Source organism: Ovis aries, chromosome 2 (genome assembly GCF_016772045.2).
Source record: "Ovis aries strain OAR_USU_Benz2616 breed Rambouillet chromosome 2, ARS-UI_Ramb_v3.0, whole genome shotgun sequence".
Lineage (NCBI taxonomy): Eukaryota > Metazoa > Chordata > Mammalia > Artiodactyla > Bovidae > Ovis > Ovis aries.
The window spans coordinates 119,983,511-119,998,965 of NC_056055.1; the positions used below are offsets into that span (position 1 = coordinate 119,983,511).

At 36.0% G+C, this 15,455-nt stretch overlaps 1 long non-coding RNA gene across 2 annotated transcripts in view; it reads left to right on the top strand.

Moving 5' to 3' along the window:
- Positions 1-15,455, top strand: part of LOC132659193 (uncharacterized) — a 41,106-nt gene that overhangs the window by 16,818 nt on the left and 8,833 nt on the right. The window contains exon 2 of one of the 2 annotated variants that reach the window (XR_009599304.1): positions 11,026-15,222. The exons of the other annotated variant lie outside the window; for it this stretch is intronic. This is a non-coding gene — a long non-coding RNA (uncharacterized LOC132659193). Of the gene's footprint in view, positions 1-11,025; positions 15,223-15,455 lie in introns of those variants that run through there. 2 annotated transcript variants of the gene reach the window in all.

Genomic DNA, 15,455 nt, shown 5'->3' on the forward strand with positions numbered 1-15,455 from the left:
AAATACCTTTTGAATAGAAAAGGGCATTTTGGAGAGCCATCTAGTGTCTTTGACCCCATTAGTGAGTAGCAGTTTATTCCTGGGAAACCGTTGCATCAAACAAATTTTGGATTTTGCTTTAAACTCCTTCCTTGATAACCATAGGATTTCCTCTCCTTCTCTGTAAGCTTTGCTTATTCTTTACTTAGAAAGATATTCACTAATAATATAAGTTTTCTTAAACCCAAACTAAATCTCACTGTCTTATCATTTAGTAATAGCTTTGAACTTTTATTTTCCTAAAGGTTGGCAGTATTAAAGGCAGATTTTTGTATAACACCTATGTACCTTTTCATTGCTGTGGTATTTAAGGACTGTGTTTAAAAGTATTTTTATCTGGTTTATGTTGATGATTGCTTCTAGAGTTCTAGCCACACAGAATTTGTGCTTCTAATTGTTTTTCCCCAAAAGGTAGTTATTAGTTATTAACTACTCTTTTTTTTTGTTTGTTTTTAACTTATTTCTTCTTTCCCCACTCCCATTTCTCTTTTCAAAGATAATTGTTAAGGGCCTACCTCAGATTTGTGTGTGTGTGTGTGTGTGTTCGTCGCTTAGTCATGTCTGACTCTTTGCAGCCCCATGGACTATAACCCACCAGGCTCCCCTGTCTATGGAATTCTCTAGGCAAGATTACTGGAGTGGATGGGGAGGGAGATGGGAGGGAGATTCAAAAGGGAGGGGATATATGTATACCTATGGTTGATTCATGTTGAGGTTTGACAGAAAACAGCAAAATTTGGTGAAGCAATTATTCTTCAATAAAAAAAATAAACTAAAAAAAAAAAATAGAAAGAATACTGGAGTGGTTTGCCTTTTCCTTCTCCATGGAACCTTTCTAACCCAGGGATCGAACCTGGGTCTCTTGCATTGCAGGTGGATTATTTACCAACTGAGGTACCAGGGAAGCAAGATGGGAGGGAGGCTTAAACAGGGTTACGACAGATCCTTTTCTTAAGGAACATTCAGTATAACAGGAAAGGAGCACAGATTAGTGGTGCTGAGAAAAGTGGTCATCTACGTGTAAAAGAATGAAACTAGAATACTTTCTAACACCGTACACAAAATAAACTGAAAATGGATTAAAGACCTAAATATAAGACCAGAAAGTATAAAACTCTTAGAGGAAAACACAGGCAGAACACTCTCTGACATAAATCATAGCAAGATCCTCTGACCCACCTCCCAGAGTAATGGAAAGAAGGACAAAAATAAATAAGTGGGGCCTAATTAAACTTAAGTTTTTGCACAACAAAGGAAACTATAAGTAAGGTGAGAAGACAGCTCTCAGAATGGGAGAAAATAATAGCAACAGAACAACTGACAATTAATCTCCAAAATATATAAGCAGCTGATGCAGCTCAATACCAGAAAAAATGAACACCCCAATCAAAATGTGGGCAAAAGAACTAAACATACATTTCTCCAAAGAAAACATACAGATTGCTAATAAACACATGAAAAGATGCTCAGCGTCACTCATTATTAGAGAAATGCAAATCAAAACCACAACGCAATGTCATTTCACACCAGTCAGAATGGCCATTCATCAAAAAGTCTACAAACAATAAATGCTGGAGATGGTGTGGAGGAAAGGGAACCCTCTTACACTGCTGGTGGGAATGCAAACTAGTACAGCCACTATGGAGAACAGTGTGGAGATTCCTTAGAAAACTGGAAATAGAACTGCCATATGACTCAGCAATCCCACTGTTGGGGGGCATACACCCCAAGGAAACCAGAAAGCAACCCATTGGCAGATGAATGCATAAGGAAGTCATGGTGCATATACACGATGGAATATTCCTCAGCTATGAAAAAGTGCATTTGAGTCAGTTCTAATGAGGTGGATGAAACTTGAGCCTGTTATACAAAGTGAAATAAGTCAGAAAGAGAAGGACAAATACTGTATATTAACAGATTTAGAACGATGGTGCCAGTGATTCTACATGCAGAACATCAAAGGAGACACAGATGTAAAGAACAGACTTTTGGACTCTGTGGGAGAAGGCGAGGGTGGGGTGGTTTGGAGAATAGCACTGAAACATGTATATTATCATATGTCAACTAGATGAGTGCAAGTTTGACGCATGGAGCAGGGCATCCAAAGCCACTGCTCTGGGACAATGCAGAGGGATATGGTTTGAAGGGAGATGGGGGTGGTTCAGGATGGGGGAGGGGGGGACACATGTATACCTGTGGCCAATTCATGTTGATGTATGGCAAAAACCATTACCATATTGTAATTATCCTCTAATTAAAATATATAAATTAATTCAAAAATTTTCTGACCACACTGAAGAGCCAACAACATAAGCTGGGGTAAATAAAGAAGACTTTATAGAGGAGATGTTATTGGAGGTAAGTGTTGAATGATAGAAGGGAATTTCTCTAGGCACTGAACGGTAAAGCGGATTTTTGAGGCAGCAGAATGGAATGAGCACTAGGGTGATGGGTTTGTGGACATAAGGACTCATTTGGTTTTCTTTCAGATACATGGAAGGATAGGTGGTGAGAAAGAACAGAAAGGAAAGGAGATTCCCTGGGGTCCAGTGGTTAGGACTCTGTCCTTCCACTTGCTGTCAGATGCCTGGATTCAATCCCTAGTCGGGGTACTCTATCAGCCCCATGGTATGGCCAAAGAAACAAAACAGAACCAAAAATCCAAAAAGAAAATGCCCCAAAGTGCCTGCACTACTTGTTGCTAACCTTTCCCCTCACAAAAAAAGAGAGTTGAAAGGAAGCATGAGACTAGGTTTATCTATACTTAAAGGTTGGAAATATGAATGCAAAAATTTTTTAAATAAAAATTTCCAGATTATAATTATAAAATTTTGATATATGTTTTGACATGAAAAGTTTTGATTTACGTTATTTTAAAGTGATAACAATATATGTCTGTTTTTTGCATGAAGTGAAGTGAGGTCACTCAGTTTAGTTCAGTTCAGTCGCTCATTCATGTCCGACTGTTTGCGACCCCATGAATCGCAGCACGCCAGGCCTCCCTGTCCATCACCAACTCCCGGAGTTCGCACAGATTCACGTCCATCGAGTCCGTGATGCCATCCAGCCATTTCATCCTCTGTTGTCCCCTTCTCCTCCTGCCTCCAATCCCTCCCAGCATCAGAGTCTTTTCCAATGAGTCAGCTCTTCGCATGAGGTGGCCAAAGTACTGGAGTTTCAGCTTTAGCATCATTCCTTCCAAAGAACACCCAGGGCTGATCCCCTTTAGAATGGACTGGTTGGATCTCCTTGCAGTCCAAGGGACTCTCAAGAGTCTTCTCCAACACCACAGTTCAAAAGCATCAATTCTTTGGCGCTCAGCTTTCTTCACAGTCCAACTCTCACATCCATACATGACCACAGGAAAAACCATAGCCTTGACTAGACGGACCTTAGTCAGCAAAGTAATGTCTCTGCTTTTGAATATGCTATCTAGGTTGGTCATAACTTTCCTTCCAAGGAGTAAGTGTCTTTTAATTTCATGGCTGCAGTGACCATCTGCAGTGATTTTGGAGCCCCCCAAAATAAAGTCTGACACCGTTTCCACTGTTTCCCCATCTATTTCCCATGAAGTGATGGGACCAGATGCCATGATCTTCGTTTTCTGAATGTTGAGCTTTCAGCCAACTTTTTCACTCTCCTCTTTTACTTTCATCAAGAGGCTTTTTAGTTCCTCTTCACTTTCTGCCATAAGGGTGGTGTCATCTGCATATCTGAGGTGATTGATATTTCTCCTGGCAATCTTGATTCCAGCTTGTGTTTCTTCCAGTCCAGCGTTTCTCATGATGTACTCTGCATATAAGTTAAATAACTCAGTCGTGTCCATCTCTTTGAGACCCCTTAGACTGTAGCCTACCAGGCTCCTCTGTCCATGGGATTTTCCAAGCAACAGTACTGGAGTGGATTGCCATTTCCTTCTCCAGGGGATCTTCCCAACCCAGGGCTTGAACCTGGGTCTCCCACATTGTAGACAGACGCTTTACCATCTGAGCCACCAGGGAAGTTTTTTGCATAGCAAATATTCAATAGGTTTCATAACAGCTGATGTTCTTAAAGTTAGTGAGTTACCTTCTATGTGAACCAGTAAAATACATCAATGACTAAAAATCTATGCAATTCCATGTATATTCATATATTTTTGCTTTGTAAAGTAAACATAAAAAAGCATCGTTGAATTTGTCATTGTATTTAATCAAGTCCATAGATATTTAGCTTCTAGATTAAAAAATGAAGCTTTAGTGAAAAGTGTGTATAATGCATTTGTATACTTATAATGTGGAAAAGTGTTAGTCGCTCACTTGTGTCTGACCCTTTGTGAACCCATGGACTGTAGCCCGCCAATCTCCTCTGTCCATGGGATTCTCCAGGCAAGAAAACTGGGGTGGTTGCCATACCCTTCTCCAGAGGATCTTCCCAACCCGGGGATCAAACCCCAGTATCCTGTGTTGCAGGCAGATTCTTTACCATCTGAGCTATCAGGGAAATCTATTCTTTTTTTTTTTTTGGGAAATCTATTCTTATGAAATGTATGTGTAATTATATTTTTATGTTGGTAAATGATAATTTAGCCTTTATTAATGGCCTCAAAGAGTTGGACACGACTGAGCGACTGAACTGAACTGAACTGAACTGAATGGCCAACTTAGAAGGCTAAATGATAGCTCTCGTGTATATTAAATGTAACAGAAATAACAATTCTCTGGATAGTGTTTTCTTCACAAAAACAAATTCAAAATGAATGTGGAGAAACTTATACTCAAAAAATAAATTCTATGCTATTTTTGTCGAGCTAGCTTTTAGAATCATTGAGATGTGTTTCAGGAGCTCTGTGTTTCTTTGATACATAATGCTATTTTACTATTTCTATAAAAATAAGTTAAATTTTCCTAATTCTGGTTTTAGTATTTGTTTTATTCCCAAATATACATCTTTTGGTCTTGCCATTATAGTCTATAGTTGCATGGAAATAGATGATGCTATTTATTGGGATGTATGTGGATATTGGAATCTGCTCTGAAAGTATTTTATGTATATTATTTTTCTACTGGAACAGCATAAAACATACTTCTAATTTAAGAGGGAATCATTCATATTGCTCTCTTACATTTAATGCCTGATATTGAACTTACTCTTTTTTTCAGCCTGAATTATAGTTCTAAACAAATAGATTCTTAGTACTTTATTTTCCATTTTAAAGTTTCCCTCAAACTGTGGTTAGGGAGTGGACAGAAAACTATTATGACATTCTTTATGTTTTCTAGTCTGTTTGAGAGGCCATAAACGACAAAACTTCAGTAGTTTCGTTTATGGAAGTCAATTGAAAAAATAATGGCCTAGTAATTTAGTCACAAATTCAGTCTTATAAAAGAGTGTTGCAGAGATGGTATTTTTATTTTAATATTAAAACAATTCTATTTTCAGAACAAAGTTAATAGATTTTAAGGGATTAAGTCATATTTTAATCTGAATTTTTCCAGTGACTTAAGGTTTCCCACTTCACCTCCCAATTAGTAGAATGTAAATCTCATTTCCAGATCTTCTTGAGAAGGTATTAAGGAGGAACTAAAGGTAATTTCCTGTTTCATTAACCCCTTGCACAATATTGTAAGATGAACAGTGCTAACTGAGCAATTAAACTTGCATTTCTGAGTGACTAGGCCATATGTCCTGGCATTGAGGGAGCATAAAAATTCAATAAAATGTAAGGGTATTTCTATAATTCTGTGAGCAGAATCTATCTTGTGTCATTTTGTAAGTGTAATTTTCTGTTGAAATGAAATACTGGTGACTTTCAGAAAGAAGTTTTACTAAACAAAAGTAAATGTCATGAAGGAAACATTTTATAAACACGGCATCGAATAAGAGTGGATTCATGCTGCTTTTCAAGTGAAAGACTGTAGTCATAAAAAATTAAGCTTCTGAAGTACTCAGACCCTCAGTTATTTTATTTTCCTTTGATTGCTTCCAACCTGGGCTTCTACAACCAAAAGTAAAGAGGATCAGTTGAATAAATGATCCAGTTCGTTACATCAAAGCATCTGAAAGATTTACAAATATTCCTGGATAACTCAGGATAATATGATTAAATGATTATGTCTGGATTTACATGGAATACCTTTCTTCCCTATATTCCACTGTGGTTCAGATCTACATGAGGTCAAAGAAATAGCAGAGATGATGATTGTTTCTTGTATGGCTTCTATCTAGTGTTTAGAAAGATGATTCAAAGTAAGACCAGTGATAAAAAGATAAATTAGTGTATCTGAATAATTTTTATTTTCCATGCCTATTGATATAAAAGTTCCTATTTACTTTTTGAGATGTAATTGACATGTAACATTGGGTACATTTAAAATGCGTAGTGTGATTGGATACATTTATATTATATTCCAACTTAAAGAATGACTATTAAGAGTCACTGTGGTCACTGAATTATGTACTCTGGGTTGCTTTCCTTCTTAGGCTTTATATCCTTTATATCAGACCAGTATTAAGAATTGATAGCCACAGAATTTTTTAAGAACAGCTTCATTAAGGTATAATAGACAAATAAAGTATATATATTTAAGGTATACAACTTGATGTTTTTGATAGTCACACGTTTTTTTGAGTCAAATTTGAATAAAATATGTCAAGTCTATTTTACATAATAATGCTATGTACTTTGTTTTGACATCACACCATTGAGAGGCAAAAAGCAAAACTGCACATGTCCATATATTCTAATTTGTAATACAATGGGCAGCATGTGAATGTCTGTGAGACTGAGTTCATTTTCCTTGAGTTTCAGCTTTAGCTGTTGTCTCTTATTTCAAATAAATATTAGTATTACTTTTACTCAGGTTTGTGTTCACTCACCTTTATCCTTCACTCAGAAAGAGTGTTGGCTTCCTTGCTTGAAGTCAATCCCTTGTGCTAAATAATTGACTAGATAATAAGCACATTTTTTACAATCCCAGGCTTTAGAGTGGATTTCATCTTGATCAGCAAATTGAGCACACAATGGCCAGGTAAACAGAACCAGTCTTGAACAATCTTAACGTACTCTACTTTCTCCATCCAAAATACTGTGTCCATCCTCAGTGAAAGATCTTTAATCTGCCATAACAAGATTCGGAGTTTATGTTGCTGTTACTAGAAAGGCAGCTCTAATATTTTTTTTCCTCCAGAAAATGAAAAACAGAACTCATTTTCTGACTATATGTCTTAAAGCAAAGAAAATGGAGCCTGTCTCTGTTCAGTGCAATAGCTAGTAAAGAAGTGTTGACTTGCTGCAGTATTCCTGCAAGATAATTTATTTGTTGCTTTAGAAAGAAATTCTGTTTCCATTAAAATTATGTCTCTGGGTAGGTGATTCATAAGCAGAGGACCTGGAAGTGGATTCAGTCTCTTGAGCCTATTTGCATTCTTAATCGTACACAGCTGCTGAGTTGATGGAGGATTTTAGACTTTTCAAAGCAGAAAAAATCTTACCTTCTTCAATTAAAATGTTAGATCATGATCCATTAAACCAATACCAAGCAACATAATCCCTTAGAAAACTAAGTTTTGGAGAAGGTGACTATCCCACTCGTTATACAGTGAACCTCTTTTTATGTATTTGAGTTGGCTTTTAGTACATAATGATACAAACCAGCTGTAGCTATGTTTTGAGTGGTATAAATATTCCACTTCACCTCCTTATTCTTACACTTTTCAGGCTCAAGGCAAAGGATTTAAAAACTTTTCAGTTTCTTCTCATCATGCATTTCCTACAATTATTTGCCTTTTAAACTAAATAAACCTTTATAAAGAACCTTTTACAGAGATGCAGTTTGAATGCTGCATGATCAGTTGTGTCCAACTTTTCGACCCCATGCACTGTAGCCCACCAGGCTCATTTGAAAGCTTACTTGAAGCAAAATAACCTAAAAATGATGGAAAAATATAATCATTTTCTTGACAATTTAGTGTAACCTTAAAGCATCTTGCTATAGTATAGCCATTAATAAACTTTCAAATGCATTTTCTTCTGGGGAAGAACTTGGCCAGCAGACAATACAAGTTAAGACATGTTCAGTAGACATTTGGGTTGAAGCAGGCAAACTAATTATAATTCTTTTATCTTTGGGCTTGCAGGAAGTTATCCAGTTTCTTTAACCCCTATAAATTATAGCTCCATCTTTCTTGCTTTTGTGATGATTTGTCTATGGGCTCTTTGTCTGAATAATATTGAGATCTTACATCATCATTGATGAATTTCCCACACCTTAGAAACTGTGTTAACAAATTAATAGCTTTTTCTTGGCAACCTGTATTCGAATAACATCATGCACAAGTGATTTTTAATATATAAGCAATCCAATATAAACCAATTTTCAAGCAGTTTTCTTAGTCACATGGCTAGAGGTCAGAGTTGGGTCAGTCATGTTTATAGAACTTTTTCTGTGCTGAAATTTTCTTCCAGTATCTCAAGGAGTACATTTTCTTGTGATGTTTAAGAAGGGGAATGAACTTGATTTTAGACTAAGGAAAAATGCAAGGATAATATTGTAATTTGTGTCAGGAAACAGGCACTAAACTAATTTTTAAGGTTTTAGCAATATGTGCTTTTTTCGTGGCCTTGGCTATTTCTGAACATAGTCAGCTATTAGCAGTGTCTGAGATAAAATTATTTCAACAGTGCAGTCTACCAGGTCTTCATTTTATTTGTGAAATATATTGTTACCAAAAAGTACAGTGTTTTAGGAGAAATATATCTTAAAAAGCACTAATTGTGTGTTTTTAGAAGTATAGCTTAAAAATTACAATGAGATTGAAGTTAAAATTGGCAATTTCCAACACAGTATTGTTAACAGATTTTATTTGTTATATTGAACTTTTTTCTTTAATTAGTAATTCATTTTTTAAAAGATATAACATTAGCACTTAGAAATATGAAAATTACTGTTTGTGAATATACTTTGATCTTAGCTGAAATAAGTTTTCGCATATTTCCCCTTAATCATTGTATGATGTGGTTGCAAATGCTCTAGAAAGAACTAAGCTATTCATATTCATTGCTTTGAAAATAAATTAAGAATTTCAAATGATGCAACAAATTAATTTATTAGTCCAAAAAATAGTTCCTAAAGGGCCATAAGTGTTGACTAAGTTTTGGTAGTAGTTTTAGAAGTTATCAAAAAAACCTTGGGACAGCAGAGATTTTTGACTCAAATGCACTATAGCTCTACATTAGGTTCATGCTTATAGATACCCAGCTGGTTTTATATGCACTGTGAGCATGAAATCATGTGCAAGCATTTGTCTGTGTTAATTTAGCACAGTAGTATGTTACATATCTCTGCTTTATACTTTAACCAGGTTCTTTTGGGTTTCTATTTCTTGCCTATTGCCTCCCCACTGGCCAATATGTAGAATGTTCTATAGAGTGCAATAATCTTAAATTCTGTGACACTGAGCTTTGTTAAAGGGTAATTTAATTGCAAAAGAATATCCTATGTCATTTTTCTTTTTTTTTGGTGTGTGCTTCTTTTTCTTCATTTCTGTTCAATTAATTTGAATATTTTCTAGTTAGTAATAAATATATTGATAAAAACGGTCAATATCTATAGAGAAACCTCCTGTATGCAAACAGATTTATTTTGCTGGATTATCTGATTTATTTTTCACAGTTAACCTGTAAAATAGATACATTTATTATCATTTTGTAGGCAAGAAAACTGAGACACACAGATATTAAATAATTCATCCAAAATTGTATACTTAGCAAATGGCAGAACCAATATTTGTATCCAGACGGTCTGTCTCCAGAGCCTTTGCTTAGGCTCTGTTAATAGGAAAAATTGAAAGGAAGTAAATATTTGATAATGAAATTAGTGTGAATCACCTGTGTTCTTAGACACAAAACATAAACAAGAAAAGCAAGTAATTTGGCTTAAAATAAAATAGTTTGTAAAAAGCAGAACACTCAAGTTTTACATTTCTTTTTAGAATTTCTTTTGGATAAAAAAACATGGCAGTCACATACATGTCAGAATAGAAAAATTCCAGACATGTTAGAATGTCAAAAATCATTGAGTCCAAAATACAACATAATTCAACTGTAAGAACTGACAAATGAATAACTGCTGTCCATGTATATGGCTTTCTCAAGATGGCTCAGATGGTGAAGACATTTAACTGCATCTGAAAAACACTATTAGTACAAATACTATATCTCTGTAGGGCTTCTCAAGTGGCTCAGTGGTGAAGAATCTGCCTGCCAATACAAGAGACATGGGTTCGATCTCTGGGTTGGGAAGAAACTCTGGAGAGAAAACGGCAACCTTCTCTGGTATTCTTGCCTGGAAAACCCCATGGAGAGAGGAGCCTGGTGGGCTAAAGTCCATTGGGTGGCCAAGAATCAGACACGGCTGAGCACACGTGTACATATCTCTTTAGATACTCTATATGTATATATTTTATATATTATTGATGTTTTACAAATACAGAACCTTGCCATGTATGTTTTATAATTTGCAGTATTTTCTCAAACATTTCATTATGTCAGAACAGCTCAGACTGATACGTAAACTTGGACAACTAAGGATAATGTGGTTAATTGATTTTGTTAATCTTTAACTGGAGTGCCTTTCATTACTGCACACTTGTGGTTCTATTCTACATGAGATCAAGATGGTGATTGTATCTTATATGGAGGATAATTAGATGAATTTTTATATCTACTATACCTCTATTAACTAATTAGATTGTTTCAATTTTATTATAGCAAAAAGTGTGATTAATTACTAAAATGATATATATCTGAAAACATCTAAAAATGCAAAATATTTTAATATACTTATAGCATTATAAATAACTTATATTTATTTATTATATTTAATAATATATTATATATTTAATATAATTTATATATTTAATATAATTATATTATATTTATTATATAACTTATATTTATTATATTTAAGTAATAATATACTTAAAGTGTTATAAAACTTTATGCAGATATGCAGGTGACACCACCCTTATGGCAGAAAGCAAAGAGGAACTAAAGAGCCTTTTGATGAAAGTGAAAGAGGAGAGTGAAAAAGTTGGCTTAAAATTGAGCATTCAAAAAACTAAGATCATGGCATCTGGTCCCATCACTTCATGGCAAATAGATGGAGAAACATTGGAAACAGTGACAGACTGTATTGTTTTAGGATCCAAAATCACTGCAGATGGTTAGTGCATCCATGAAATTAAAAGACACTTGCTCCTTGGAAGAAAAGCTATGACCAGCCTAGACAACATATTATAAAGGAGAGACATTACCTTTCTGACAAAGGTCCATCTAGTCAAAGCTGTGGTTTTTCCAGTAGTCGTGTATGGATGTGATAGTTGGACCATAAAAAGACTGAGTGCTAAAAACTGATGCTTTTGAACTGTGTTGTTGGAGAAGACTCTTGAGAGTCCCTTGGACTGCAAGGAGATCGAGCCAGTCCATCCTAAAGGAAATCAGTCCTGAATATTCATTGGAAGGACTGATGCTGCAGCTGAAGCTCTATTACTTTCGCCACCTGATGTGAAGAGCTGACTCATTTGAAAAGACCCTGATGCTGGGAAAGATTGAAGGCAAGAGGAGAAGGGGACGACAGAGGATGAGATCGTTAGATGGCATCACCAAGTCAATGGACATGAATTTGAGCAAGCTCTGGGAGATGGTGAAGGACAGGAAGCATGGTGTGCTGCAGTCCATGGGGTCACAAAGAGTTGGACATGACTGGGTGACTGAACAACAACAAAAAGTATTATAAAAGTTTTATAACAAGCACATACACAATTTGGGGATATTTATTTTATTCCAAAGAGTTCTTTCACCCAAATTATTGTATCTACTAGCTTGCTTTCCATCTTGCTTTTGAAATTATATGCTAATTATGGACCTTGTATCTGTGAGACATAGTTCTAGAGAAAGAGGGGGGGAAAAGCCCATTTCTTTCTACTGTATTAGTGGTTTCCAAATTTACTGCATGTACCCTAGTGGGGTATTCTACAAAAGAAAGAAAATTTTAGAAAGGCGCAAACTGAGAATGAGAGAGGTTTAAATAATCTGACATCACACACTAGCTTTTTCTTCTAGTATACTTACTATTGGGCTTTCCCCATGGCTCAGCGGTAAAGAATCCTCCTGCCAATGCAAAAGACACCAGCTCAATCCCTGGGTCAGGAAGATCCCCTGGAGAAGGAAATGGCAACACATTCCAACTTTCTTGCCTGGGAAATCCCATGGACAGAGCAGCCTGGTGGCCTATAGTTCATGGGTTGCAAAAGAGTCAGACACAATTTAGTGACTAAATAACAGCAACATTTACCATTAAGAACATATCTATAAATTTCTTAAATTTTAAAGAGTTTAATAAAGCTTCCCTGATGGCTCAGATGGTAAAGAATCTGCCTGCAATGCTGGAGACCCAGCTTCTATCCCTGGGTTGGGGGAGATCCTCTGGAGAAGGGAATGGCAACCCACTTCAGTATTCTTGCCTGAAGAATTCCATGGACAGAAGAGCCTGGCAAGCTGCAGTCTATCGGGTAGAAAAGAGTTGGACATGCCTGAGCTACTAACACACACAAAGCTGATGCCAGTAAGAAACTGGGCCCAAATGGTGATAAAGTATCCTATAGCAGGACAAAATATCAAAAAGAGATATTTGAGTATATTTCTCACTCAAGTATTCTAATTCCTATCTAGTAGATGTTTTATATATATTCTTTGTTACTAGCATATTCTAAATGCCAACAAAACAGCAACAAATCATGTAGCTACCACTTTTCATGCAAAATTATGAAATTAACCAATAACCTCTTAAGAATGGCATTCTATACTACCTTTGCTCAACTTTTACTTAGAGATTTTCCTAAAACTGTTAATTAAAACAAATAATTTAGCAGCGACAAGAAATTCCAAGTTGCACCTGGCATCTCTAAGATAAAAACCAAAGGAGAACTTTTGGAGCTAATTGATACTTTTATCGTGTGTGTGATGAAGAACAAGTGTTCACCTAGAAGTGGTTTGGGAAAATAGAAGAGACTAAAGCTTAGTATACAAATCGTAACGTAAAATTGGAACTATTAATTGATGAAAATTCTTTCATTGCTTTCCAGCTTATGTCTACATTATGCTTTTCTTTATAAATTCATTTCATTCTAATTCATTATGTAAAAATTAGCATTGTTCATAGAGTGATGAAAAGTGTGGAAAAATCTTAAGTGATGTTAAAAAGTGTTCAAAAAAGTATGACATAGAACTTGTCAGCATCTTATTGTACTCTAAGAGAATAACAAATTCTGGAGCTGCTATAAACCATCTCATGAAAAGACAGACCTAAAATGAGTGACTAAAATAAAGTGTGTAAATCAAGACTAGTTACTGTTCAGTGTAGTTGAGAGTAGGTTCAGTATCATGAACAAAATGTGACTATCTGGGATGGGAACCATTTCTTAACTAGGTATTCTGTGTGGAGAAGGAAATGGCAACCCGCTCCAGTGTTCTTGCCTGGAGAATCCCAGGGACGGGGGAGCCTGGTGGGCTGCTGTCTATGGGGCCGCACAGAGTCGGACACGAATGAAGCGACTTAGCAGCAGCAGCAGCAGCTTTCTGTGAGCATCATCTCATTTTGTTGGACACCTTTCCCCCTACCTCCTTGACTCTCAATCTTTGTGCCTGACAAGCCTGTAAAAGAGGAAGATGTTTTATGACTCTCTGACTTTGTCATGTGATTAGTTTGCTGAGTTTGCTTTGTTATAACAGAATACCTTAGACTAGGTGGCTTAAACAGCAAACCTGTGTATCTGACAGTTTCAGAGACTGAAATTTGAGATCAGTGTGCCAGCATGGTTGGATTCTTGGGTGAAGGTCCTCTTCCTGGTTTGCAGACAACCATCTTCTCATTGTGTTTTCATATGGCAGAGAACAGAGAGGGGAACCAAGTTCTCTTGTCTCTCTTTATGTGGGCACCAATCCCATCATGTGGATTTCACACTCATGACCTAATTATCTCCTAATGTCTCCATCTCCAACTAATATCACGTCAGGGATTAGGAGTTTCAACATAAATTAATAAAGTCTGGGGGGGCATGATCATCTTATCCATTGCATAACCCTTCCACGCTTATTTGTGTTTTAAAGAACATGTGTATGAAGAACCTTAAAGGAATTTATTTTTTTAGAAGCTTCTTGATATTCCTTAGTCTTATCACATAAATATCTCTCTTAGAGAATCACCTTCTGCAGCTGCTTTAAGCTTGACATTATCTAGGAACAACTTAACTTTTCCATAAGAGGGATAAACCTTTGGGAAAAAAAAGAAGCTCAGTAATGACTAGTAGCAATTATAAGGATTGGTTGCTTATCAATCTTTGCTTTATTAAGGATTGCTTATTGGTTGCTTGTGATTGGGAGGTGTGCCCAAGAGGAGGCCTAATATAGTTTCTGATTAATATAGTTCAGCAAAGGGAACTTGCCTACTCAGCATGGGGAAATATAAAAAATATGGCTGAGAAAGAGCAAAAATTAAGTGGACAGAATGTCTTTTCATGCATGAACAGCAGGCAGGCAGTGTGGAGCTAGTGTGTGGTGAAGGCCTTACGTGTCTTGAAGGGTCAAATAATATTTCTTGCCACTGTAACTGAGAAATATTGAGGGATTTTTTGCATAAAAGTTCATTTCTTTCGGCATTCTAGGAATGGCAGACCAAAGAGAAGCTATAAGAATGGAGGGGTAAGAACTAGTTATTAAAAGAACCTCTTATCACTTTATGACTAATGTTTTTTGGTAGATTAGGAGTTTGTTTGCATCACTGTTGTCCAGGGGAATCCAACTTCAAATCTCTCTGCTGTAAACAACATTCCTTAAGCCATGAACCCATCCTGTCAACCATCAGACATTATACAGATGCTGCTTTGACAATGACTCACATTCCCTTTCTGGGTGGAAATGAAAGTCTTGTAAAATTTAAGCAGATAGTTAGGCTAGAAAGATAGGTCTCTGTAGTTCTAGCCAGTGTTTAAGCTGATGAAAATAGTTTAAAAATGAATTAATGGGATTGTGTAAAACCTTTAAAGTATGAAAATTTTCATTTACTATAAAATGTTGTCTAATCCTACTTTGTTATTAGTTTTAATTTACAATTAATGTTATGAATAAACATCAATGTTGCCAGACCCAAGACTGGAAAATCGTAGTACCTTTACACATAGGGAGTGAAGTCCCAGCTGGAACCAACTTCTTTTTGTATTTTTCTGTAAAAAATTTGGAAGAATTAAAAAATGTGTCCCAAATGTGGGAGACTGTGAGTTCCAGGGTCACACATATGGTGTTAAATTGACATTGCTAATTGGGAGCAAATTGGACTTATTTTAGTCTATTTATTCTTACAATTATATTTCTCATTGGT